We start from the raw sequence: 27,247 nt of genomic DNA, 5'->3' as shown, positions 1-27,247 counted from the left end.
TACATAAACTGTTTCTAAAGCTGTTGTTTTATAATTACTGGGAGGACCAAACAGTTAAGCAGATTGGCATCCTGAGCTGGTTTTTTATGGTCCCACACACCCAAGGCCTCTCATTGCTCTTGAATCCTCCAACATATTTCAAACGGAGCATCCCTTTTCAAGGTGATGATGAGGCCATCTTGTGTTAAGGATGGCATAATGGCATGGTAAGATCCCAATCTTATTAAATCAAACTGGCATGTCTGAAAGTCAAATATATGAAGGCTACTCATATCCTTGCTTCTCTCTAGTGTTTTTCCAAGTTGACTTTGCTTGTGTAAAAAACCACATGACATGTCATTTTCCTAGAAATGTTAATGGGTATATGTTTAAAAGCAGGTATATATCTTAACAATGGAATAATTGAAGCAGGCAAAAGAATCAAAGGACAGTTATTGGGACATAAGCTGGTGGATGGAGGTTCGAGAAGATAACAATCTTCTCCTCTTTAGTGCATAGTTGTCTCGAATTATTGGAAAAACAAATGCCAAGGCCAGTCTTTAGATTAGAATCCAAGTCCTCTTATATGGAGAAATTCGACAATGTTATTCAATGTCGTAAAAGTAGAATATATATGTAAATCGCACGAGGAGACTAGGTTCATATTTCTGAAATTCCATTGTATAATTTTAATGCCAAATAGGAGATATTGTTCAATTTTGTTATATTAATCAGATATTTTGGGAAAAAAGAAAAGATGAGTTTACTTTGTCAAACTGAACCAATAGTTCGATAAAACCTTATTTGAGCAGCGCTTGGAAGAATTTAACAGCTTCAATTAGAATTTTCAATTCCATCCATAATCCAGTCATCGATGTCCTTGCTTTTCCCCTTGCGCTTGTGGTCTGTGTGGCTCAAATTTGGATGTATGTGTAGGAGATGGAAGGTTTCTTCTGACTGTTTACCCTGTTGCACTCCAGGAGCATAGATTTTGACATTTGACTTTGGATTGCGGGTTAAGATTGATGACTTTCATTATATGGTTTACCCTATTAAAACTCATGAAGCTAGCAACTACTGCATTAAACCCTCGCTGTGTGGATTGATTCTCTCATTAGTGCACGCTTATGTTTGGTCTTTTTTCACCATATGTTGGTTTTTTTACCATGTACATGGGCAGATTGCTCCTCATCAATTCATCAGGCAACATATTCAGGAAAACAAGCAAATTGCGATTGTCAGGTATTCAGACAGGTCATGGACGGTGAAGCTGAGGAGCTATGGACGGGAGGGCAGACATTCTTTTCTGCTGGTTGGCCTGCATTTGCAAGAGAAAATCTTCTGCATGTAGAGGATGTGCAGAGTTTACATATTCACCAGTCCTGGTAAGGACTTGATTTACATAGATTGAGATGAACTCTGGAGGTGTCACTTTGGCTGGTCCAAAATAAATTCAGTATTCCAAATAATATCTCCTTTGTATAGTCTTGATGAATCAATAAAGTGTACTTCTATTCTGATTGGCTTTGTGAGGTTCATGATAATCCAGATGCCCACCCTCATTAATGCCACATTCCAAATCTGAATGAACTGAAAAAGTATGTGCTTCGGGATGTGCATTATGTGTTATGCATTCTTGTTATGTTCTTCATTTTGAATTTGAAATCAAGTGCGATAGGCTTATTTAGATAATGGGTTTTATTTTTCCCTCAGGGAATACCAAAGAGCTCTATGAGAAAATACAGTGAGAATCCCTTAAAAAGGATGCTCCTGAGAGTGTCAAATAGGGCAATTATCTGGCCTCTGGAATAGGAAAAATGTGATGAGATGGTTCGGTTATCAAAGGGTTGGAATGGATTTGCACAGTATTACTCTCTCTGTGAGGGCCAATTTTTGGTCTTCAAATCTGAAGGGGACTCCATTTTCCATGCAATCATATTCCATAAAAGCATGTCCGAGATAGAATATCTACTAAACAAAGTTTGGATTTGTCTCGCTGAAAGTGGAAGAGGACTTTCCTGGTCAATTTGCAAAGCTACATATTCAAGAAAACGAGGAAATGGCTACTCTTAAGTTTTCAGACAGATCGTGGCCAGTGAAGCTCTTGAGGTATATGCATGAAATCCGGGTGTTCTTCGCTGCTGGTTGGCCTGTATTTGCAGAACTCCTCATCCGCGTATGGGAAATATCTGTGTTTGAGCTCATTGATAGAGATGATGCTGTGTTCCACGTCTCCATTTTTGTTAGTGCTGGTAAGGAGCCGATTTACAGTGTCGATATAAATCCAGAATATCTAATTACCTCCTTTGCTCTGTAGTTGCGAATCAATGAAAAGTAGACTGTTTATGTTTTCTTCTTTTCTGCGCTTGTCTCAATTCTGTAACTTCCATTTTAGAAAGACACTCACAAATTTGGCACTTCTTTAAGGTTTCTAGTTTCTCAACCTGACCTGTAGAACTAATAACGCGTAATAATGTCAGTTAAGACTTTCCTTGAGCAACCTGTGGTTCTATGAGGTCAATTAAACTTACATCACACTTTTCGCCATCTCTTTTCAAATTCTTGAAGATTTTGTGCAAGTCTTTTTGCACGTTGGTGAAACTTAGTAGTTTGTTAGTTTCTTCTGATATGAAGAGCATCTGCAATTATTTCCATCGCATTAACAGAATTTGGTTTTCATGATAACAGTAATTTCCAGTCTGTGCTAAATCTTTCCATAGCCAGTCAAAAAGAGACGATCAACGCCAATGTCTAAAAAGTTCTCATGTTTTGCTGCAGGTGGGATTGAACTGTCCACACGAAGAGCCAGCCATTCTGAGCTGGATTTTCATGGTCCTACACTTTCAAGGCCTCTCACATCTCCAAAATTGGCCAGCGATATTGATTCAGAGCATCCCTTTTTCAAGCCAGTGATCCCGTGATGTTACGGGATCTCATACCAATAGCCTGCTAAGATTTGGAGCTTACATCATCACTGATATATCTCATGTTCAATATGACGATTTTCATGTTTTGGCTGCTCAAAACATGTACCTGTCCAGGGTCTTCTGGTTGGATTCCACAGGCAACATATTCTGGAAAACAAACAATTATCAACTCTTCGGTATTCGGTTAGATTGTGGCCAGTGAATTAGAGGCCATGGACAAGCCAGAGGAGCCCTTTACATGTCCTTCTCCACCCATATATTCCGAATATAAAGGGAACTCTTTTTAAAATGACAGTTTGATAGAAGTGCTCCAGAGATAGATTGCCCCTCGTTAATTAATGATGAAATGTCGAAATCTAAGGGTTAGATTCTCTCAAGGAAAGGGAAAATTTCGAAGATGTTGGGGAACTTCAAGATTTTAGAGGAGTGGCAAAAATGGAAGTCGCTATCGCCTGCATGATTACATAATGATCTAGGAGGTGCAAAATTGTAGTTAGATTGTTACATCTAATGTGAAGAGCATGTAAGGTTAAAGTCGTCGATAGAAAAAGTCCCCCACATGGATCGATTGAAGAAGACTCAATTGAAAAGCTTCATCCATTGAAGTCGGCAATTGTGAAAATGAGCATGGTAAGTTGCCAAAAGCTCTCAAGGACCATTCATTTTGAAGCCCCCTAATTGGACGAATTCATTTAACCCACTAAAAGTGCAACGAAGTTCTAAAACTTGTCAAATTGGTGCAATTAAATCCTTTCGTTATTTCGTTCACTTGGAGCTTCGTGATATGTTTTAGGACTTTCGGTGTACATATCCCAAAAAAATAAATAAAGAAAAAGCTGATTTTGCTAGCAATTATATATATATGCACTTCTAAATCTCGCGAAGCAAAAAAAAAAAAAAACATATCATGCAATCGAAAGCTTAGAAATATCATAGAAGTCTCGTGAAATGGTTATGTTCACATATGTAATTTGTGTATACGGATGTGGAAGCATCAATAGGTTTATTTATGGACATTGGTTTCATTTTTTAGGTTGATTAGAGAATGCACGAAAGAGCGGAACAAGTTCATGCACTTAACCATTTCATGATACTTCTATTATATTTCTAAGGTTTCGATTGTAGGATTGTTTATTTTTTTATTTTTTATTTTTTTGCTTCACGAGATTTAGAAGTGCAAAAAGAGAAAAAAATAAGAATTGCTAGCAAAATCAGCTTTTTCTTTATTTTTGTTTGGAATATGTCTACCGAAAGTCCTAAAACTTATCACAAGTAAATGGAATTAATGGAAGGACTTGATTGCATCAATTTGACAAGTTTTAAAACTCTATTGCACTTTGATGGATGTGAGGGCTTGGTCATGCTAGATGATACAAGCACAATAAAGGGAGAGAAGAATGCATTTCCCAATCGTAATTCAGCGAGAGGTTTCGTGGTCATTGATGCCATTGAGGCGATCGAAAGCTTAGAAATATCATAGAAGTCTCATGAAATGGTTAAGTTCAGATCTGTAATTTGTGTATACCATTTATAGTGAAGAGGGTGGGGATGGGAAGACCCTGTTGAGGAAAACATGTAACCCACTAAAAGGGTTAGGAGATTGTCTAAATCATCTCTAATGAGTTCCGCTCCGAGTTCATCAATTCCCTAAAGTGACTTCTCAAACACCTTCAAGAAAGTCTTCAATATACGTATGCCAAATTGTGTGATATATTAAAAACATATTTTTTGAAGATATGTTTGTAACATAACTATAGAGTTTATTGTGCATTTATAATATTCAGTCATTCGTAAAATATGTCCTCACTAAAGTACATGTCATTGTGACAATTCCATCAAGACCTATCGGAATTTATACAATACTGAAGCTCATTTAAAAACTCTGCAAAAAATCATTGTATCCTTAAGTCAAAATTTATCCTCACCAATTCTAAAGATATACGAATTATCTTCATCAAGAAATGTGTAGGGTATGATTCATACTCCTTATCGACAAAAAAATATGGGAGTCCACCCCGGGAGGGCGTCCCGACAGGAGTCGCAGGGGCAGAGCCCCCAAGCCGTCAGAGGACTTTTATAGTTTGAGCCCATATTTTTTTATTGGTAGTTTGGGCTTGGGCCCATAAATAGTTGTGTCTATATATGGAATCCTATGCTAGACGTAACTCTAGTATAATGGTGAATCGGGATAAAATCTAGTGTTTCGATTACTTTTTCTTGCTTTTAAGCTTTACTTCGTTGTAATTGTGCGTAGAATCCTAACAAATGGACCCTTAATTTAATTTTGCACGCTAGTTAACATTTAATTTTCAAATATGAAAGTCAAGAAAACTATCTTATTAGAGTTGTCTATACTTATGTATCTGATCATAAAAGTAACAACTAGTCATGCATTTGGTAAATATGAGAAATTGTCTGATACATTAACATATCTTCCTCACATAATCATATTATTTCTTGTACATTGATTAGAAGTTTATTGCCAAAATATGCATAACAATTAGAGGTGAAAAATTAGAGATTTGCATCGGTTGTAGGTCTATTACCCGCATATGCATAGAAGTTAGAAATGCAAAGTCAGAGATTTGCTAAAGGGCCCATGAAAAGCAAACTATTAGGTAAAGCTCGCACGTCAGCATGCGATTTGGCTCAACTTTACACGAGCTTAACCCAATTTTATATATTTACAAGATAACTCACATTTGGGCTTAGTGACATTGTTTCGCTTCACTTGGTTTTGCACATATGTTTCTGAAGTTATAAATTTTATGCAATATGAACTCCTATTGCTCGTATCTAATTTTCTACGATTGCCCGCACGATTGTTATTTAACGGGAACTTTTGTTAATAACTGCTTAATATAAGTATAATTGATCAACTCGTCTTGTTTATATATGAATTTCACTTCTCCATTATTGCGCAGAAGCGTTATCACTTCAATAGAAGAAAGTGATATTAAGTCAAATAAGCGAATTATTTTTACTTTAACCAAGAATGTAAAATTTTCTTTTCGTTATCTAACCTCTCTTGGTTGTCAAGTGATGTCTAACCACTTTATGAGACTTCCCCCGATTCATAATATTAAATAAAAACATACATACTAAATAGAATAAATAAGGCAATGAAAATATAAAACATGATATGGTCCCTAATTAGTGAAGCTTGTCTAACAATTCGAGGTACAAAACAGCATTGCCCCAGAAAAAAATTAGAAACTTATATATTCAACTAATTTGGAGAAATATATATATAAAGAAAAGGAAAAGGAAAAGGAAAAGGAAAAGGAAAGTAAAATAAAATATAAAATAAAAAGAAAACGGTATAAAAAAATTTACCACTTTGCCATACCAAACCTAAGCAAGGTGTGGACAAGTGTCAACACAATATAGCTTTTAAATCCTCCTTCATATTTGGACCAAAAAAAAAAAAAAATCCTCCTTCATATGATAGTAAGCTTATTATATGCTCTCGTTCATTAATTGATTGTCAACTTTTGTGGGCTTAATACCTCACTTGGGAAATTCATATTGCTCATATCTAGTGCGAAAGTCAAAAAGTGAAAGTTGTGCTCCGATCTTGAAAGGGCATAACTCTTTAATTTGATCAAAACTGAAATCCATGCAAATAACACAATTTGACCGAGCCAGCCAACAACACCCGCTCCATGGCCGAAGCATGTGGCATCGCCTTGAGAAGCACTAGTGTGGTAGTCTAATCCCCCGTTCGTAGGGTTGGACCTTAGATCAGTCAGGAGTTGATCCAAAGCTGCGGCATAATCATTGGTGTACTTTGCACGCTGTTGCATATCTTGTACATAAGCGTCACGTTCGGATCACTTTTTATGAGAATCGGACCCCATAAAAGCCCCACAAACATAATTCCGAGTATATGTTATGTGGACATCGTCATAGTAGGGTTCTTCGTCCTCCCTTTTGGTTCTCTTTGCTCTGCTACAAAAATGCAAACAATTGAATTTGGCCCCAACGTGCACTCCGTCATTTATTCTTTGTTTTCTTTTAGACTAAGTCGGCCCCACTTTTAGTCATTTATGACGTCACATAGATGTGTTTTGGATAACTTCTTTTTTTTTTTTTTTTTGGTGGAGTTTAATGTTTTTGATAACTTGCACAGCTGCTTTAATGAATTACTCGCCCGTTGAGAAAATATTGGCAAGCCACGCGGTATTGCTTACATGATCTCCATATCCATTCATCTTGCGACACGTGTCCCGAGCGACCCACCACTCTTTCCTCTCCTCACGATCACGGTCACGGTCTCCCCCCCTCCCCCCGCCCCTCACCCCCTTTTGCTCCGAACTCAAGCCTGAGCCTCCGCCATTGTTGGCCGCCGCGAAGAGCACGATCGGAGTCTCCGGCAATGGGCTCACCGCCGATGGATCCTTGTCCCTTCGTACGTCTCACAAAGATGGACTTTAAGCTGTCCAAAATATCAATCGACGAGTATAAACCTAGCGTTTTACAATCACGGGTGATGCAGCCTCGTCGGTTTGCAGTCATGGCCGCCAGATATCGAGCTTACAGCTGCCTCGCCCGTGGCTGGGGAATCCAAATTCGAGCTCGAGCAGCCATGGCTGTGAGTCGCAAGTCGAGCTCAAGTAACCATGGCCAAGGCATCCTTGCCGGTTCGGGGCCATGGCCACCAGATGTCGAGCTTGCAGTTGCTCGCCCCCTGTGGCAGGCTAACCCAAAGCTCGAGCTCGAGAGGCCATGGCAGTTGCAAGCTTGAGGACTCGAGTAGTCCTCCCTCGTAGGCCTTGCTGACTGGGCCGATCGTATCTCGGATGAGCCTGAGCCTCTTGTCCCAAGCCTTGAGCCAATCGTCCATGGATGGCCACCGCCACCACCATCTTCATTGGAAAATGTGTTCAGGTTAAGGAGAGAGAGAGAGAGAGTGTCCATGACAATCAAGAGAGGAGCGTTTTTCCTTTTTCTGACTGGTGACCGCTCAAGACACATGTCGTAAGATGAATGGATAGGGGACGACGTAAGCAGTACCCCATGGGCAGCCAATATTTTCTCCTCGCGCATTAGTATAATTAGTATACTATATTGTTGCCGTCCGTGCATACCCTAATCTGGTGAAAAATTTCAATTAAGGGTTTGAAATGCTCTTATTTTTTCAAATAAAGATATGAATTAGACTTTGTCTTAAATAAGAACCTGAAGTGCTATCATTATTTCAAATAAGAGCATAAAATGAATATTGTTCAAATAAGGACCTGAAGTGGTCATATCGGTCTAAAAAAGGACCTCTCACTAATCAATTAGGGCATTTTTGTCATTTATTTTTTTAAAAATTTCTTTGAATTTCTTTATTTGTTTATTCATCTTTTAGTTTTCTAAAAATTTAAAAAGAAAACTTAAAAAAAAGAGTACATATGCGGGAGGTGTTGTGGACGCCGCCCCATTGGTGGTGGGGCGGTGAAGGTTGTTGTCGGAGTTCTCGGCGCCTCGACGAGGACTAGCGACCCCGCCAACCGGTGGCAAGGGCCAGCAAGCCCTTGCCGCAATTGCGAGAAGGCTGCGATCGGGAGAGGATCGCGACCACCTCCCGCATTTGGGTGAGGGTCGCCGGCCCTAGCCCAAGTCCGAGGGAGGGCCGCCGCCCTCGGTCGGACCAAGGCAAGGGCTACCGACCCTCGCCCAAATCTAGGAGGGGGTCGCGCCCTCGCCACGGTCGTCGGGGTTGCCCGCCCTCGCCGAAGAGCCGACGACCCCAACCGCAACTACCATTGCCCCACCAACCACGGGCGGGAGGGCAAACTCCCGCTTGGGTCTCCTCTCTCTTTTTTTTTGTATTTTAATTTTAATTTTTAATTTTTTAATTTCATTTAACTAAAAATTGAATTAAAATCGTATTTTGACGAAAATGCTCCCGACCGGCCCGAATATTTAGTTGGCTGGGTCTGGGAGGAGGAGAGACCCTTATTTGAAACATGCATAATCACTTCAGTTTCTATTTGAAATAAAGACCACTTCATGTTCTTATTTGACAAAACAAAGGTACTTCAGGCCTTTAATTGAAAATTTTTCCTTAATCTCGTATAATTTTTTTGTGAAATATTTCCCCCTCTCTCTCACTACGCATAAAATATTTAGTCAAAAATTGGAATCCTCTAATTTTACGAAATAAATTTAAGTTATGATAAATGACGCACTTCACTCTTTTTTCCATTTTCTCCTTCTACTTTGCACGCACGTCTCTGCCTCACATAATAGTTTTGAATATATACATATACAAATATGTGTATATATATATATGTGTGTGTGTGTGTGTGTGTGTGTGTGTGTGTCTATGCAAAATTGCAAACTTAGGTCATGTAATTAATGGAGTTCAGTCCAAATAACACGACACCTCTACTGCCGCTAATACTACTGCTAGGAGTGCATCAGAAAAGGAGAGAAAAATAAAAACAGAATGAGAAGAAGCTGAAAAAAAAAAAAATTGGATCGAACCACTCGGACTAGCCCGATAATTTTGGGCTCAAATAGTCTCGGGTGGGCCACCAGGGCCTCAAACAATCTTTGAGTCAATGCCGGATCGGTCCGATTAATACATTAAGGCTGCGTTTGGTCGTCTTCATAAAACTCGGGATAGGATATGTTTTATCATATCCCGTGTTTCTTAGGTGTCCCGGATATTATTATGTCGGATATAGAGGAGATATAACCCGGATAAAAAAATCCGAGGGGAGGGGCTAGGATAAGGTCGGATAGGATTTCTCTTATCCGTCATATAAAAGCTAACTTTTAGAATGATGACAACTTTCTTGTCTCATTTATTTCTATTTTTAGTTTATTTTTTATTTTATTTTTTTGCAAAGAGGTTTGAAAATCTAATAAAATGTGTATATTTTCAAATTTTTTTGTGTATAAGAACGTTATTTTTATAATAATAAGATCGGAATATTTCATGAGCATTATATAGGGGCATATATGTCTTTTATATTGATATACGCTTTCTACCAAATGCAGGATATGATAGGATATGAGAATATCCAACTTTAAATGCGCAGTTCACCAAACAATGGATATGATATGGCCAAATCCCTAGATTTCTTATCATATCATATCAAATCCTATCCCGATCAGAAATCCCGACGACCAAACGCAACCTAAGAATAATATATACAGTACATAAATAGCACCCTTTGCCAATTCCCTTTCACGCCTGTTGAGAACGTGACCTCTCTCATTCTCCCATCTCTCATGCAAGCCGAGATCGAGCCACCAAGCCGCCACCACGCCAGCGTCGAGCCCCACCACTCACCATACGCCCTCCCTCCTATCTGTCTCAGTCGCTCCCTCAGGCCTCCTTACTCTTGCTCGTCTCTTAGTCTCCCTTACGTTCCCTCGCTCTCTACCACGAGAAAACAGGTTCTTACTAGCCCGTTTGATGTCTTCAAGGGTTTTTTTTCTCCCGTACATGCTATTTGAATTTCTTATTAGAAATCTTCAAGTGATAGATAGTCCCCCGTTCAAAGATACAGTTACCATATCATAATTCTGGTTTACCAATTTATTAGTTGCTTTTAGATAATGGGAAGTAGTCGAGAGTGGCCCATTTTCACTTTTAAGGGCTAAATGGCGAAAATTGCCACCGAATTCGTTTGAAACCTAATCCAAGTTATCGTCATAATTTGGTGTTAAGGTAATTTAGATTGATAGACCAAATGAAGACCTCCCCCTTAATGAATTTAAAAATTTGTTAACGTTACTTACAAAACGTACTCTCCGATATGCTTGAATTAAAATAAGAATTAATGATATACTCAGGCTGCTCGAGTATCTTGTCAAATTGATTCGAGCTCGCCAATACTCAACTAACTGAATTTGGTAATCTTATTTTGGAAGATTTAATTGTTATGGCATTTGACATAGACATCATCATCCACACGCACGTGTATATATAGAATATCGACTTATTATTCGAATCAAGCTCCAACATGAATCTAATACTTGGTCGAGCTCAAATCTAATTCTAAACACCGCGTGCGAAGTTGGGTCAATCTTGAGTTTGGCACTATGGCGGCTCGATTAGACCCCTAGGCTCCAGCCATGTTGACACCCAATTTGATTAATATCAGTTGACTTGTTCAGTGAAGCAGTTAAGAATTCCAATGAGCAAGGTTATTGTTGAGAAATCTCATTACTCAAAATTCGATCGTGTTCTTCATCGTGCAAGTTTTTATTCCCTTGTATTTTTCAATCCCTATGATAACCGATAGTAGTAAGGGAACATTATTAAATGTAGCAAATCTTTTAAAGTCACCTTTCCTAATTCCTTGCTGTAATTTTGCAGGCACGTAGCTTAATTTCACAAATCCTCGCTGTATCTTTTCTCTGGCAAAATGACACTCCTATTCTATGTATTTGGTACCTTTACTAGAAAACTGAGCTTTTGCTGCAATTTTTGTCACAACATACCTTTAATTACGAATCACTATTTGATAATAGAAAAATTCCTCGTAAGAAATTTTAAATACCAAATGTCCTTTAGGCTTTTCCTTAAATGGACTCAAAGCGTACACATAAAAATTCTTCATAATTTCAACTTTTGGGCTTGATTGGCAAGTTCCTATGTTTGCATATTGTCATTTACTCATCTTTTTACGACCCCAAATTAGTGCATTTGCGATAAATTTAACATAATTTAATTTTTTTAACTAGCAAAAATCTCAAATTGCTATAATTTAACTCAGACTAATTTTTAACCACAAAAAATCCCAACCGATACACTTATGATAAATTTACCCTTTGTTAGTTTTCGTTAAATTGGGTTAATGCCATGAAGAACTTCAAACTAATACACCTATGACAAATGAAAGTTAAAAACTTAAATTGGTACAGCCATCAATTATCACGTGTACCAATAGGCATGCGGCCTTGCTGATTAAGGGATTGGGGGAATGAGGATGCCAATATCATAAGTATGAGGTTCGACTCTCGCACTCTGTAAAAGGGCGGATCAAAAGTTCGAAAGAAAAGAGTTAAAGATAGAAAAGAAAAAAAAAAAGAATTGCCACAACTTATCCAACCCAACAATATTACATTAAAATTTAACACAAATTAAAAGAGGTTTGTCACAGATGTATCAATCTGGGATTTTTGAGAAAAATTTTCAAATAAGGGCCTAAAATGCTCTCATTTTCTCAAATAAGATTCTAAAATAAACTTTCTTTCAAATAAATGCAGGACACACCTCCTTTATTTCAAAGAAAGCCCCGGCCAAGGGCATTGTCGTTCATTTTTTTTTTCCTTTTATGTTTTCCCATTTCCTTTTTTTTGTTTTTGCCCTTCCTTCTCCTTGATGGCCGATCTCAAGTGACGGTCGATTGCTTGCAAAGGTTGGGCGAGTCGAAGATGGCCCTTGCTGGCCTCGTCCCGATCCGGCAAGGGCAACCCTCACCAAAGCAAGGTTACCCTCGAGGTTGGCAAGGCACGTCCATCGGCCTCACTCGGCCCTCACCTAGGCAAGCCGAGGGCTGCTTTGTCGACGTCCCCCATATCTAGTGAGGGCGAGGCTAGATAAGGGTGGCCCCCCTAGTCGAGGCGAGGTCAACGAGGGCTGTCCTTACCGATGGCCTACCGGCCATCGACGAAGGGCAAAAAGAAAGGAAAAAATGAAAAAAAAATGAAAAAAAAAAAAAAAAAAAAGAAAATGCGAAATATCATTGGTCAATATTTTTTAAAATAATTAAGACATTTCATACCCTTATTTGAATACAAACTCCACTTTAGGCCTTTATTTAAGAAAATGAAGGCAATTCGAGGCCTGAATTTTTTCGATTTTTTATAGTAAAAAATTAGTTTGCGAGTAAATTTATTACGGACGTACTAATTTGAGATTTTTCATAATATTAATTCTGATATCTAACATATACTTCCTATCTTCAAAGGGATGTTCTAGTTTTATTTCTCACAACTAAAATTCTTAAGAAATACTTTTTTCAATTTCCCTAGATCTATAATTGGAAAATTTACCGGATTGCCAATATGTCATCAACATGAATTAATAAAAGGCCGCGTTATTTTCACTAAAGTTTTGGCTTTGACACTCCCAAAAACATTATTTTTACCATTTTGCCCCCTTGTCTTGCATGCTTTGGTCAAATTTTCCTTGGTTTTACTTATTTATTCATTTTCTTTGTTTTTTTGGGTCCCACGGTGTTCCTCCTTTTTCTTTTCTGCAGAATGGGGGGGAACGAAACTCCAACTCTCGTCCGCATTGACCTTCATTTTCTTCTTCTTCTTCTTCTCCACAACGTTGGAGACGCGTGAGACAGAGGAGAAGGGTGTGCAGAGTAAAGGTCGAGCACGATTCAAATCATGCGAGCAAAAGCATACGCAAAGATTCTCTCTCTCTCTCTCTCTCTCTCTCTCTAACCGTCGAAGATTCCACATACAAAAGATTTTATTTTATTTTATTGGAAGAAGACTCTTCGGGGATATTATGGTACTTACCTTAAAAGGCTCAAACGAGAAAATTGCTCGAAGAAAACCCATTCTTTCAATAATTATCTTGCTCATTTAGTCTTCACAATTTTCTTCCTCAACGTCTAACATGTTGCCATTATCAAGAGGTCTTTGTTCTACTCTGCTCTGTGGCGGCGAGGACCGAAGAAGTCGAATCTCGTTTGAAGGTCATCCGCGAGCACCGAGTTCGGTCGGTGACGATCGCTGAAGCTTACATAGTCGATTTGGTCATCAATCGAAGCTTCGTTTCATTCCATTAACTAGTCTACATAGATATCCTTTTTCACTCTATTCTTAGAAAGAAAAAAAAAATGTGAGATGTAATCTTCTCTATTAGGGTCTGAATTGAACTGGTTTCATCTTTCGATCTGATCTCCACAGTTGGAAGTTCCAAAATCGTTGATTTCGCAGTCGGCGGAGTTTCTCTTCTTCTGCGATCGCTCTCTGCCAAATTCTGAAGCAACACCTGGTACCCAGCGTTATCTACGCAATCTTCCGAATCGGGTATTTATCTGTCTGATTCAGATTTGAGCCTCAGTTTGATGGAGCTATCATCCAATCCCGTCAAAATCTCTGCCTAACCGGGGAATCCGGTTACGCTAGCTCCAAGCTTGCGTTGTAAAGTCTCGGATCAACGCCTGAGCACGTCATGCCTCTGTCTTGCATCGTCCTTGTCATATTCATCTCCATTCTCTCCTTCGTTCTCGTTATCTGATTGATTATCACGTTCCTCTTACCTTCGCCTCGTTCATTTCCCACACGGTCACTGTTTTCTTCATTCTCATCCCCGTGCTCATCACGTGCCGCCTGCACGATCAATTGGCGATTCAGGCAACTGGCGCCTAAGCTTATTCAGTGGTTTGGAAGCTTACAAAGTTTGTAGCTGGCGCTGGGTGGGAAAGAAGTTTGCCGTTCGTTGTAAGAGAGGTTGAGGAGTTGGGAGTTTCCTTCGCTGTTATTGGCCAACGTATCGCAAATAAGAAAAGAGATAAGGAGGAACATGGGACCCACGAAAAAGAAAATCAATAAATAAATAGAAAGAGAGGTAAATTTGACTAAGGCATGCAAGATAAAGGGGCAAAATGGTGAAAGCATTGGTTTTTTTAGAGTGTCAAAGCCAAAACTGGAGTGGAAATAGCGCGGCCCTTAATAAATCATGATAAATGAATTTCCTCTTGTTAAAACAAACTGGGAATAATAAAAAAATAAAGAATTGTTGACCTCTGATAAAATTAAAACGGGAAGAAGAAGAAGAAGATCCGCGAGTTTTCCATTTCTTGGGCTTTGAGCATCGGTCACTCTGCTTCTTCCGATCTCACTCGCTAACACCTCTCTTGCTGTCGTTCTTGCAAAACCGCACAATCTCCATCTCCACACTCTCTCTTTCTCTCTCTTCAACCGTCGGGCCGAGCTGCTCAGCCTATCTCGTCCTCCTACCATCGCCATAGCTACGCCGCCAGTCTCGTTGGCATTTGGCATCAATGTCGCCCCTCTTGCTTGGGTTCTTCTTCCTTCCTAAAGTTAACATTGTATACTGCCATACTCCCCAATCTCGTATAATTTTTTATGGAATATTTCAAACCAGGGTCTCTCACTGTGCATGAAAAGTTCGGTAAAAAATTGGGGTCCTCTGATTTTAGAAATGAAATTGCGTTGTATTAATGGACCCACCTGCCCTTTTTTTCCTCTTTCTCCTCCTAATTTACACACACGTGTCTTCGTACACACTAGTCTCGAATATGTATATCGATATGTAATCTTCTACACTTAGGTCCCGTTGATACTACTACTAGTAAGGTTTTAGAATAGGGAAAAAAAGAAAAAAGAAAAACAGCCCGAAAACCCAAATCGAATGGCCCGATAATTGTGGGCTCAAATGATCTAGGGCTGGGCCATCGGGCCTCAAACTATCTTTAAGTTTGGGACCCGAATAATTGCCTGACCGGTCCAATTCATAAAACAAAAAAGAACATATATGGGATTCCCCTTTCATGCTCGATGAGGATTCGATCTCTCTCATTCTCCCGTCTCTCATGCTAACCAAGATCTAGCCACCATAGAGCCGCCATCGCGCTACCATCGAGCCCCGCTTATGTGGCCATCGAGCCCCACCACTTACCGTGTGCCCCCCCTCCAATATGTCTCCGTCGCTCCCTCGGGCCCCCTTTGTCGCGACCTAAAAATCAGGTTTCTCGGCTAATGGATTATCGGGTTAATTATTTAACTAACCTAACTCGGACTCTCCCAAGTCCATACCAAATCGCAACTTATCATGCAAAGATATTTGAATTGGAGTCGCCACTAATCGTTTTTGGTAGGTCGATTAGAAACCTAAGTAAATTAGCGGGAGAACTAAATTACTTCTACGAACCGGAGATTCTAAGTCCGGGGACTTGATTACGCTAGATTACTCTAACGCCCCTTCGATACCATTTTATTTCATGAAAAAATTTTGTCGGGCAACATTAATTGATTTTAACCTAAGTCACTAACAAAGGTTGTCGCGACCTAAAAATTCAGGAAATTTCCAGGCTAATGGATTATCGGGTTAATTATTTAACTAACCTAACTCGGACTCTCCCAAGTCCATACCAAATCGCAACTTGAGGTTCAATTGATTAACATGCAATGTATTTTAATTTTGGAGCCGCCACTAATCATTTATGGTAGGTTGATTAGAAACCTAAATAAAATAGCGGGAGAACTATTTTATTCCTATGAACCAGAGGTTAAGAGGTCGGGGACTTGATTAAGCCAGATTACTCTAATGCCCTTTCGGTACCATTTTATTTCATGAAAAATCATTTGAGAAGGCAACATTAATTGATTTTAACCTAAGTCACTAACAAAGGTTATCATGCGGGTGCACAATCGATTAATGAACATCCAAAAGTCAATATAATCAAGGGAGCATGCGCCACAAAATTATTGTTTTCACTTTTTGATTTTTTTTTATATGAATGCATGAAAAACTATACTATATGCAATGCAATGTTATGAATTAAATGCAAGACTAAACTAGATGAGATACAAAAGATGACATGCACATGAAAATTAACTTCGTGATGTATGAATTAATTAAAGTTCTAAACATGCAACTTTAAACTAATGTATAAATATATGCTCATAGTTTAATTAAATTGATTACGTGATGTTGGAATCAATTAAATTAACCTAAGCATACAATTCTACATGCAATGCAAACTAACGTACAACCTATATGACATGGTATGAGATGACATAGCAAAGATGAATGACGTGGCATGGATGTCATGGCAAAGATGACATGTAAAGATGACATGGCAAAGATGAATTTTTTATTTTCGGATGAATTTATTTCCTAAAATAGAACTATGCCAAAAATAATTTTTATCTTGGATATTTTAGAGTTTACATTCACCTAAACCCTAATATATTAAAGACGAATTATTTTAGACACGAAATTCTATTTGAACATGCAATTTTCATCCTAATATGCAATCTAATCTAGATATTTTACAAGAGGAATTAGATATGCAATCATCTATATGATGCTATTTTTAAAAGATGCAATTTTCAAATATGCAAAGTGAGTGATTGCAAATTTTTTAGAATTTTTGAGATTACATCATGCGACGGATATATTCTAAAAAAAATATGATAATCAAACAATTCAAATCAAATGAAGAAAGTGAATATGCCAATCAATGTCAATCAAGAAAGTGGATATGTCAATCAAGTTTTGAAATATTTCGCGAACATTTGAGTCAATCTTTAATTCGTAATCTTACGATTAACGATTGAAATCAAATCCATGCCTAATCGAGTATTCCATCAATAATCTTAAAGATGGACTTTCTCGATTATACGGCAAGTTACGGATTAGGAAAATAAATTTTCCTAAACAACCTGTATTTTGAAAAAATATCCACTTTGATGCAATATGAGAGATATGCAAATATGACACGATATGCAAACTATTCCAAATATGATCTAGATTATGCAATGCTCAAATAAGCAGGTTAATATCTTCAAAGATAAGAAAATATACCCAACGATTGCCTTACCAAGTTCGAATTTTGATCGAAAACTGACGATCAAACCTGGACTTTGGACCGATCGGTGGACTCGTCCAAAAACCATTAGTTGACCATCAAAGGGTAAAAGACGCAAGCACCCCGCTAAGTATTGCTGGAATTGTCGCCTCCGCTCGCTGATGGTGGTGCCTGGCGGTGAGCTCGCATGTGCAGAGAGTGTCCAAGCCATCTTGAATTTATCCGTTTGAATCCCTCAACATGTTTGACCAAGCTAATGATAACCTCCACTAACTTGCAAAGAATAAAATCGCAATGGCAGCACAAACTATTTTTTATCGCTTAAGCAGTGGGAATTCAAAACAAAAGCCTCCCACTAAGACTTCACTTTTACTTTGACCACATCATTGAACAATCCAAAAAATAAAATCACCGCCTGCTATTACTTCAATTGTGGATGAGTTCCGTGTGATTGCACAGATGTTGAGCTCCTCACGGTGATAGCCTAGCAACTCTCGGAGGTCACGAGCCGGTAGCCTCTTGTCGTCATAAAGAGATTCGGCAACGGGAGCAAGTTTTGGAGACAAGACTACTCAGTAGGTGAGACCTACAAATCTCTTGGTGAAGATGGTCAAGTTGACTCCGCGACTGACCAAAGGGAACCTGCAACAAAACGAGTGTAAACTAAACATAATAATAACAAGAAGGGATCGTCACCGCGATGCAGACCCTGATCAGGGACGTAGCTGGTCATGTCGCAGGGGAATTCCTCGTTTCAGTGCAGCACATTCGGCGTCAACTCAATCGTCAGGTGTGCATAATAGATGTCGAGAGGGTAATATGGACTAGGGACGTCGGGACAATGGCAAGGCGTGACCAAGGAACCCCTCGTAGTCTAGCTCCTTTCCTGATGACCTTCTTTCGTCTTTTTCCTACACTCCCTTTTGTGCACGGCCCTTTTCAAGTGTCCTACATAAGAAACGTGAGAAACCACTCCATGGCCGTGTATTGCAATTGTTGGCCTCCTCAGACGCCCACTAGAGGAAGAAGACGACCCTCTTTCTCTCCACCCTTCTCACGCTGCTTTTAATACAAAAGATCTGCCGTGTATTGCAATTGTTGGCCTCCCCCCTGGTGTTGTGAACAAGCTCCCTATTTATAGAACAAACTAGGGTTTCGTGACTTTCGTTTAATTACGAAGTAGTCCCTTAACTTCAGGTAATCGCAATTTGATCCAGAGACAAATTATTCCATTTCATAAAGTCTTTTTTTCAATTAATGAGCATCCTTAATTAAAAGGCTTTTTCCCAAATAAAACATTAAATGGGCTGGTTTAAACTCAAATTAGACCTCAAGACCTTAATGAATTTTTTTCAAAGTTGCCTCCTAGCTAGCCGAATTCTGCTCTTTGAGCTTTGGTCCACCGCTCTTCAATTGGAATCCATTTTCCACCGCCCATCCGATTAAATGTAAATGCAATGTAATGCAACATGATGCTAAAAATAATATGAAAAATGATTTGATTATTTTTGGTAGGAATTAAAATTAATTCCTCATTTTTATGCAAAATAAATAACTAAAAAGATAGTGAAAATTTAGGTGTCAACAAAGGTTATCATGCGATTGCACAATCAATTAATTGAACATCCAGAAGTCAAGGTAATTGCAGGAAGCATACGCCAAGACAAATTGTTCTCACTTTTAAATTTTTTGCTTTTTAATGGGATAAAGACTAACCTATATGCAATGCATGAATTTAATCTAAGATGCAAATGAATTAAATTAAATGCAGAGAAATCCTAAGCATGCATATGAAATTAATCTAACTACATGACTAACCTAGATGACGTGCAATTAAATGAAACTAATATACATATGATGTTGCGGTCTAATTAAATTGACTACATGACGTAAAGATCGAAACATGCAACATGCAAATTCTACGTATTCCAAACCTAGCAAGCAAATGACATGGCAAGCTTATTTTATTTTTTTGGTATTTTCGGATTAATGAATGACCCTAAATAAAAATATGGCTAAAGATAATTATCTTTGATATTTTAAGGTTCAGGTTTGCCTAATCCCTAACATATTAAAGATAAATTATTTTAGACATGAAAATCAATGCAAATATGCATGTTCTATCCTAGAATGCAAATCTAAATTAACTTGTTCTAAAAATAGATTAACGTGCAAATATCTACATGATTTTAATGCAATTTTTATCTAAAATGCAATGCAATATCTTTTAGAATTTTAAATATCACACAAGAGCATATTCATTCTAAAGATATTATGCCAATCAAATCAATCAAGAAAGTGGATATCTCAACCGATTTTTGAAAACATTTCACAAATATCTGAATCCAATCTTTAATCCGTAATCTTACGGTTAACGATTGCATTCAAATCCTTGCTCGTGGCAAGTTGCGGATTAGGAAAAGATTCCTAATCAACCTATATTTTTAAGCAAAGGATATCCACTTTTATGCAATATGCTCAATACGCAATATATATTTAAAAATATGCAGAATTTTTCAAAAGACAATCAAGTATTCTAATTAAAAAAAATAAAAATAAAAATAGAATTTTTACCTTATCGGAAGATTGAACCGATATCGGCTCGATCTTGCGGATCGACGGATTGGCTTGATGGAACTTGGTGCGAGATTGGACAAGGGTTAACTCGGCCACGGACGGTGGTTCTCGATGAATTGTCTTGCGTTTGTGGTGATGGCGAAGACCGTATGTGTGCTTGAGGAAGGACTCACCAGAATTGATAGTATTGTAGAACTCCGAAATCCACCGCTAGCAAAGAGGATCTGACGCCTTTGGTGAGGTCACTTGCTTGTCGCTAGTGCTGCGCCAATGATGGACAACGGTGCGACATGGTGACCTTCGCAACAACGAACCGTCGGGGATGAGTAACGCGGCCACCGTAATGGCGAAGGGGAAACAACTTCGACGATGGGGAGACCTGCCTCTCTATTTTTCACTGAGTTTTCCTCACAATTATTGTGAAGCCCTCTCCATTTTTCTCTCCTGCACGAAGACCCCTTTTTTTTTTTTAACGAAGCCTCCCCCCGACTTTTTGCACCATCCCCTGAACAAAGACCCCTTCTATCTCTCCTCTGATTTTTCTGCCCCCTCCTCTCTTCTCATTTTTTTTCACACTGAACGAAGCCTCTCACCTTTTCCTACCTTTATCGAACAAAGCTTCTGCACTATAACACTGTGAAGAGCCCTCAACTTTCCTGCATTCGTTCCCCTTTTTCAACGAAGCCCCTCCCTCTTAGTTCAAGTGAGAGTCGCTCCCTTTTATAGCCGACGAGCATGTGCGCTTTCTAAGCGGTGGGAGAATTGATTTTAAATAAAACAATCCCGTTGAAATCTCCAGTCTTGTTATTTTACCCACTTTTCAAACCACCAAATCAAGCCACAATCTTCTTTTTCGTTCCCCTACAGATATGGATGCGTGAATATCTTTAACTGTATGGGCTCATCTTCTCTTTTGTTCGTACCCCTCAAAGATCAAGTTCATCCAACATCGGTCCGACTCAAATGTGAAATGTGAACGTAAGTTAACAATAATAAGAATAAATGAACTAAATGCAAACTATATGCAAGATGATTATATTTTTTGTAGGGACTAAAATTAATCCCTAGTTTTTATGCAAATTATTAAATAATCAAAATTTAGGTGTCAACACCCTTATGCTTGCTCGTCTCTTGGTCTCCCTTACGCTCCCTCACTCTCCCCCAGTACAAAATAGGTTCTTACTTGCCCGTTTTGATGTCTTTTAAGTGTTTTTTTTTTTGTTTCTTTCGCACATGCTGTTTGAATATTTTATTAAAAATCTTCAAGTGATAGATAGTTCCCCGTCAAATGATACAAATACCACTTTATAGTTTTGGTTTAACAATTTATTAGTTACTTTTAGAAGGTGAGGAGAAGTATGTTGGGTATAGTTTATACTCCCCATCAATAGAAAAGCATGGGGGCTCGGACGGAAGTTAGGTGGGGTCGTCCCAGTTGGTGTCACTTGCCCTGGTTCGGACCTTTATAGTTTGAGCCCATATCTTTTTCATTGATAGATTGAGTTTGGACTCATGAATAGGTACTGGTATGCATTGTCTATTTTACTTGTAATTAAGGATGTAGCAGAGAGAAGCGAGATGCTATTTATAGTGAAATTCATTATTGGATGTAACCCTAATTTAAGGGTAACACAAATCTTGTGTCTCAATTTTTTTTTTCTGTTTTTACTTTACTTCGTTGTAGTTTGTGTGTCGTATGGTAATAAAGTGGAGAGCGGCCAATTTTTGCATTTAAGTGCTAAATGACGAAAATTGCAACTGATTTCATTTTAAATTAAATCCAAGTTATTACCAAAATTTGTTTTTAAAGTAATTTAGATTGAGAGACCAAACGAGGAGTCTCCCACTTAAAGAATTTACAAATTTGTTGACGTTTTTACAGACCATGCTATCTAACATCGTCATATTTTAATGAGAACTTACGTAAATAAGCCGACTAGTGCTGTCACAAGATATGATCCCTCACCGGGGTTATCAAGTTGGGAAATTCATTTACCAACACCCAGTCCATACTCTATTACTCTCACGGCAAGCATATATGAAGGCCTGCTAAGAATGAAACTAAGTCAAGTTATTCACGAATTGTTCGAGCTTAGATTGATGATTATTTGAGAACTAATGTCTAGTCAAGCTTTAACTCGAGCTATTCGAGTATCTTGTTGAACTGAAATTCGAGCTCGCCCATGCACAAAATAAATTTTGTAAGCTTACTCTGAGAAATTTAATTGTTCTAACATTGGACACAGATATCATCATCCACACATACACACACCTAGATATAGTATGTCAACTTCTTATTCAAATCCAAGCTCCAACAAGAAATAAGTACTTGGTCAAGCTCAAATCTAGTTTTAAACATCAAGTACGGAGTTGATTCCATCTCGAGTTTGACACTATGGCAGCTCGTATTAGACCCCTAGGCCCCGGCCATGTTGACACCCCAATTCGATTAATACGAGTCGACTTGTCCAGGGAAGCGCTTAAAAATTCCAACATGCAAAACTCGAGTGCAAGGTTATTGTTGAGAAATCTTATTACTTGAAATTCGATCGTGATCTTCATTATGCAAGTTTTAATTCGCCTATATTTCTCAATCCTTATGACAACCGATAGCTCAAACGATAACAGTAAGTGAACATTGGTAAATGTAGGAAATCTTTTAAAGTCACCGTTCCTAATCCAAGCTGTAATCTTGCAGGCACGTAGCTTAACTTCACAAATCCTTGTTGTGTCTTTTCTCCGACAAAATTATACTAATTCTATGTATCTGGTACATTTAGTAGGAAACTGGGTTTTTACTGCAATTTCTGTCACAAAATACCCTTAATTACGAATCACTCTTTGATAAAAAGAAAAATTCCTTGACCGATGAGAAATTTTAAATACCACGTCCTTTCGATTTTTCCTTAAAATGGACTCGAAGCGTACATAGAGAAATACTTCATAATTTCAAAATTTGGGCTTGATAGGAAAATTTCTAGGTTTGCATCTTGTCTTTTCCCCATCCTTCATAATCCTAAATTGGTGCATTTACGATAATTTTATCCCAATCTAATTTTTTAACCACAAAAAATTTTAAATTGATACACTTTGACAAATTTACCTCAAATTAAATTTGTTACCATCAAAAACCCCAAATCTGCTCATTTCCATTAAATTGGGTTAATGCCACGAAAACTCCAAACTAGTACACGTATGACAAACGTACGATAAAAATCTTAAATAGATACCACTGTCAATTGCCACGTATCATCCAACTCCACAATTTGACAGTAAAACTTAACTGAAATTAAATTAGGATAAAATTTTCACAGATGTATCATTATGGGATTTGCGATAGTCAAAAAAGTAGTTTGAAGTAATTTATCGCACGTATACTAATTTGAGATTTTCGTTGTATTAAATATACTTCCTGTTGTTAAAGAAAATTTCACTTTTATTTTTGGCAACTTAAATTCTTTAAGAAATACTTCTTCAATTTCCCTTGATCTATAATTGGAAATTTTACCGGCTTATCAATAAATCACCAATATAGATTGAAAAAATCATGATAAATGAATGTCATCTCCTTAAAGTAAACTAGGAATAATAAAAAAAAAATCAAGAATTGTTAACCTCGGAGGAATTAAAAAGGGGAGGAGAAGAAGGTGAAGAAGGTTTGTTAGGGTTTTCCATTTCTTTGGTTTCCAGCAACGGTCTCTCGGCTTCTTCCTGTTGTTCTTGCAAAATCACACAATCTCCGCTCTCTCCATCTTTCTCCAACCCTCGGGTCGAGCCGCTCAGCCTATCTCGTCCTCCGACCACCACCATATCCACGCCGCCGATCACCTTGGCGTTTGGCATCAACGTCCTCTTTCTCTGCCTCCGAACCACCCCAAACCCTAGGTTTCTTGCTTTGATTCTTGGGGATTGTCGAAGATGGATGAGGACCAGGAGATGGAGAGGTTTGGGATGGACAGTGATTATGAGGACGCGTAGTGGATCGATGGGGAGTTCTATTACCAACGGCTGAGAGAGAAGCGCGTGTCGAGACCAAGGAGGACGTGGCCTACGGTGTCTTCGCGTCGTGGGGACTCTGATTCGGACTACGACGACTCCTCCAAGAGGGAGCGAAAGAAGAAGAGAGAATTCCTGGTAAGGCTGATCTGTTGAAACCCGTGAATTTTCATGTCCGCCGGTGTGACATCCCGTAATCCGACTCGTTTTGAAACCTTGAATAAATGAAAAGTCTCATCGATGTATTTCAGTCTAATCTCACTTAGGAATGGTCCATCTTGAGCAGACTAACCAAATGGAAATGGCTAGCTAGGAAAATCAAGTACGTAGACCTAAGAACTTGATCATGGACTGACTCTTTGGCTATGAAAATTGTCGAGGAAATATTTTGAACCAATATAGGCCGATCCTAGAATAATTAAAGAACGATTTGGATAATACCCTACGCTTGGATTACGGGTGTTTCCGTTTGACCTCATATGGGTTCCGAACGTCCCCGAATTATTTTCTAACGATCGTGTTTATCGGGACTAGTGATTGACCCTCACAATTGAATGACAACCAAAGTCGCCATGGCTCGAGAAATTCTTCAAAGTGATTTTTATCACGGGTCGATACGCGTAACTCCTAAAAGCCGCCCGTTAGTTTGAGATATGCTGAAAATTCTATTGATCGAGATTGATCGTGAATCGAGCTTCAGGATTTGACGTCGGACCTTCAAGGGTTTCAATAATTAAATTTTGGACGTTTCTTCATCCAGTGTATGAATTCTTCATGGTTCGCCCCAAGAGGTTTAGGAAAAATAAATTTGAACTGGAAATGAAAAATTACCCATTTGCCCTTGAGGAGTATCCAATTTTTCATTTGGACCGAAGGGCATTTCGGTCAATCCTTTCTCTTGGCCGAATTTGACTAGTTAATGTTGATGGAAATTACCAATTTGCCCTTCTTGCATTCAAGACACCAAAAATATCCACCCTTGAATTATCCAACATTTTATTAATTAATGTTTTTGGCCCTCTTCTTCTTCATTTTTCAAGAACACTTTCTCTCTCCACCTCACTTTCTCTCTCTACCTCACCCCTTGGCCGAATTCACTCTCCCTCCCACCTCCATTGTCGAAAAATTTCCTAAGCCTCGCCGGATTCGTCTTGGATCGCCAGAGCTGGACTACCACCCAAACCACCTTGAACCGCCGGAGTTTTGTGGATTTTTAGCCGAGCAAGGGAGTCGCCGGAGCCGCCGATTGGAACCAAGATTTCTTCGCCCGTTTCTCGTCGGAAAACTTGCAAAAATTGTTGTAAGTTGGTCATTAATCTTATATTAGATACCTATGATGCTAATGGACTTGAGATTTGGTAGATTTTGGTGAAAAATTGGTTGTTTTTGGCCATTTTTATGCCTTGGCCGAGAATGAAGATGTGAGGAGAGAGAAATCATGTTCTTGAAGTGAATAGTGAATTCAAGAGGATATTTGCATGGTCAAAGTTGGACCATGGTTACTTTTGCTAACTCTAGTTACTTTATGCCTAACTCTAGTTACTTTATGCAATTATTTAACCATGGTTAGGTTAGTTATTGACTCTAGTTAATTTTTGAACCATGGTTAGTTTATATTTTAACTATAGTTACTTTTATGTGACATTATGTTGTTATGCCATGGAATTAATTAAATGTGGTATTATTATAGTTTAGTACTATAGTAGTGAATTCATTGCACGTTAGAATATTTAAATTGTTCGGCCCCGATAAATTCCCACGTTGGTATAATTTATTGTATGGTGCGTATTAATTGCACGTTAGTATAATTTTAACCGTATGTTATTTATTTATTGCTACATTAGCATAAATATGGTCGTATGGCGTAGATTGAATTCTGTGGTAGCATAAATTGATCGGATTGTCCGGATTGATCTTTGGATTAGCGTGAATTAATCGGGTGGTCCTGATTTATTAATTCTCTAACGTGAGTGAATCACGTGGTCCCGATCTATTCTTAGAAATGTGAGGGTCGTATTCAATCAAGTCGTCTGAGGCCAAAGTGAGCCGTATTCATCTGATTGCCTAAGACCGATAAGGTATGAAAGTCGTATTCAATTAAGTCGTCCGAGACCAAAGTGGGTCGTGTTCGACTAATTGTCCGAGACTTAATTTGGTCGTGTTTCTATGTGTCCGAGACCGAGATTTATGGGTCGTATTCCTTTGTGTCCGAGACCTTGGTATATATATATAAAGCCATGTTCTATAAAGGTCCGAGGCTCAATGTTATGAACTTGTATGATGTCGGTGGAGTAACGTGGAATTTTCTATGACAACCTGATGCATTAAACGCAGGCTTTGGATCAATGTGGATATTTATATTATGGCTCGATGCGTTAAACGCGAGCCTTGGAGCACGTGGAATATTTTATTGTCAGATTGAGGCGTGGAACGCCGAAACGGGAGTAACGTAGAATATTTGAGAAGGTGTGGAAATTTTCTGAGAAGGAACGGAATTTTCTGGAATTTAATTGTCGAATTTTTGGCAAGAAAAAAGAATTGTTGGAAATTGTTCACTGAAAATGTATCTGGAGGCACTAGAGCCCTAATCTAGCATTAGGGGCTAGCTTACCGAGATTTTATCTCACCCCGTCATGGGCTCGTTGTTTTCTTTCGGACCTTCTGCCTCAGCCATGAACGACCCGCCTCAAAAGTTCGGGATCCCGTGGGACATGGAATCCGTGGTGACAGAGTACCCAGTAGGAGAGGTGTCTGTTGACACCCGATTTTTAATCAAGTTTCCTTTAGTTTTATTTTCCAAAATTCACTAAAAATTCACAAAAAATTAAAAAAAATTAAAAATCAACATTGGAAGCCTTGGCCAAGCTTAAGGAACCAATTTGGAACAAAAAATAATTTTTCATATTTTTCGCATTTTTTAATATTTTCGAAAAATAAGAAAAATATTTGAAAAATCATAAAAAATACTTTTCGAGGTCACAAAAATACACAGAAATATCCAATATTTTTCTTTTAATTCTCTTTTAATATGGACCTCAAGAAAAATTGAAAATTGAGTTCAATTTTAGGTGTTCCTTCATAATGCCTAAGGTTGAAATTGCATAAAAAATACCAATTGGGTCTTTTTATTTGCAATTTTTTGCACATTTTAGGTCTAGACATTCAATTGCAGCCCCTTTGAACTTCAATTTGATCAATTGCACCCTTAATTGCGCGAATTGCACGAATTGCACAGAA

The 27,247-nt window shown here is 38.4% G+C and overlaps 1 long non-coding RNA gene across 1 annotated transcript; it reads right to left on the bottom strand.

Annotated features, from left to right (window-relative positions):
• Positions 1 to 506: 506 nt before the first annotated feature.
• LOC125315178 lies at positions 507 to 27,247 on the bottom strand. The gene is made up of 3 exons (XR_007198534.1): positions 27,235 to 27,247; positions 21,646 to 21,651; positions 507 to 647 (listed from the first exon to the last, which is right to left on the bottom strand). It is a non-coding gene; the product is annotated as an uncharacterized LOC125315178 (long non-coding RNA).

This window comes from Rhodamnia argentea, chromosome 5, assembly GCF_020921035.1.
Source record: "Rhodamnia argentea isolate NSW1041297 chromosome 5, ASM2092103v1, whole genome shotgun sequence".
NCBI lineage: Eukaryota > Viridiplantae > Streptophyta > Magnoliopsida > Myrtales > Myrtaceae > Rhodamnia > Rhodamnia argentea.
This window is presented reverse-complemented; position numbering and strand designations above follow the sequence as displayed.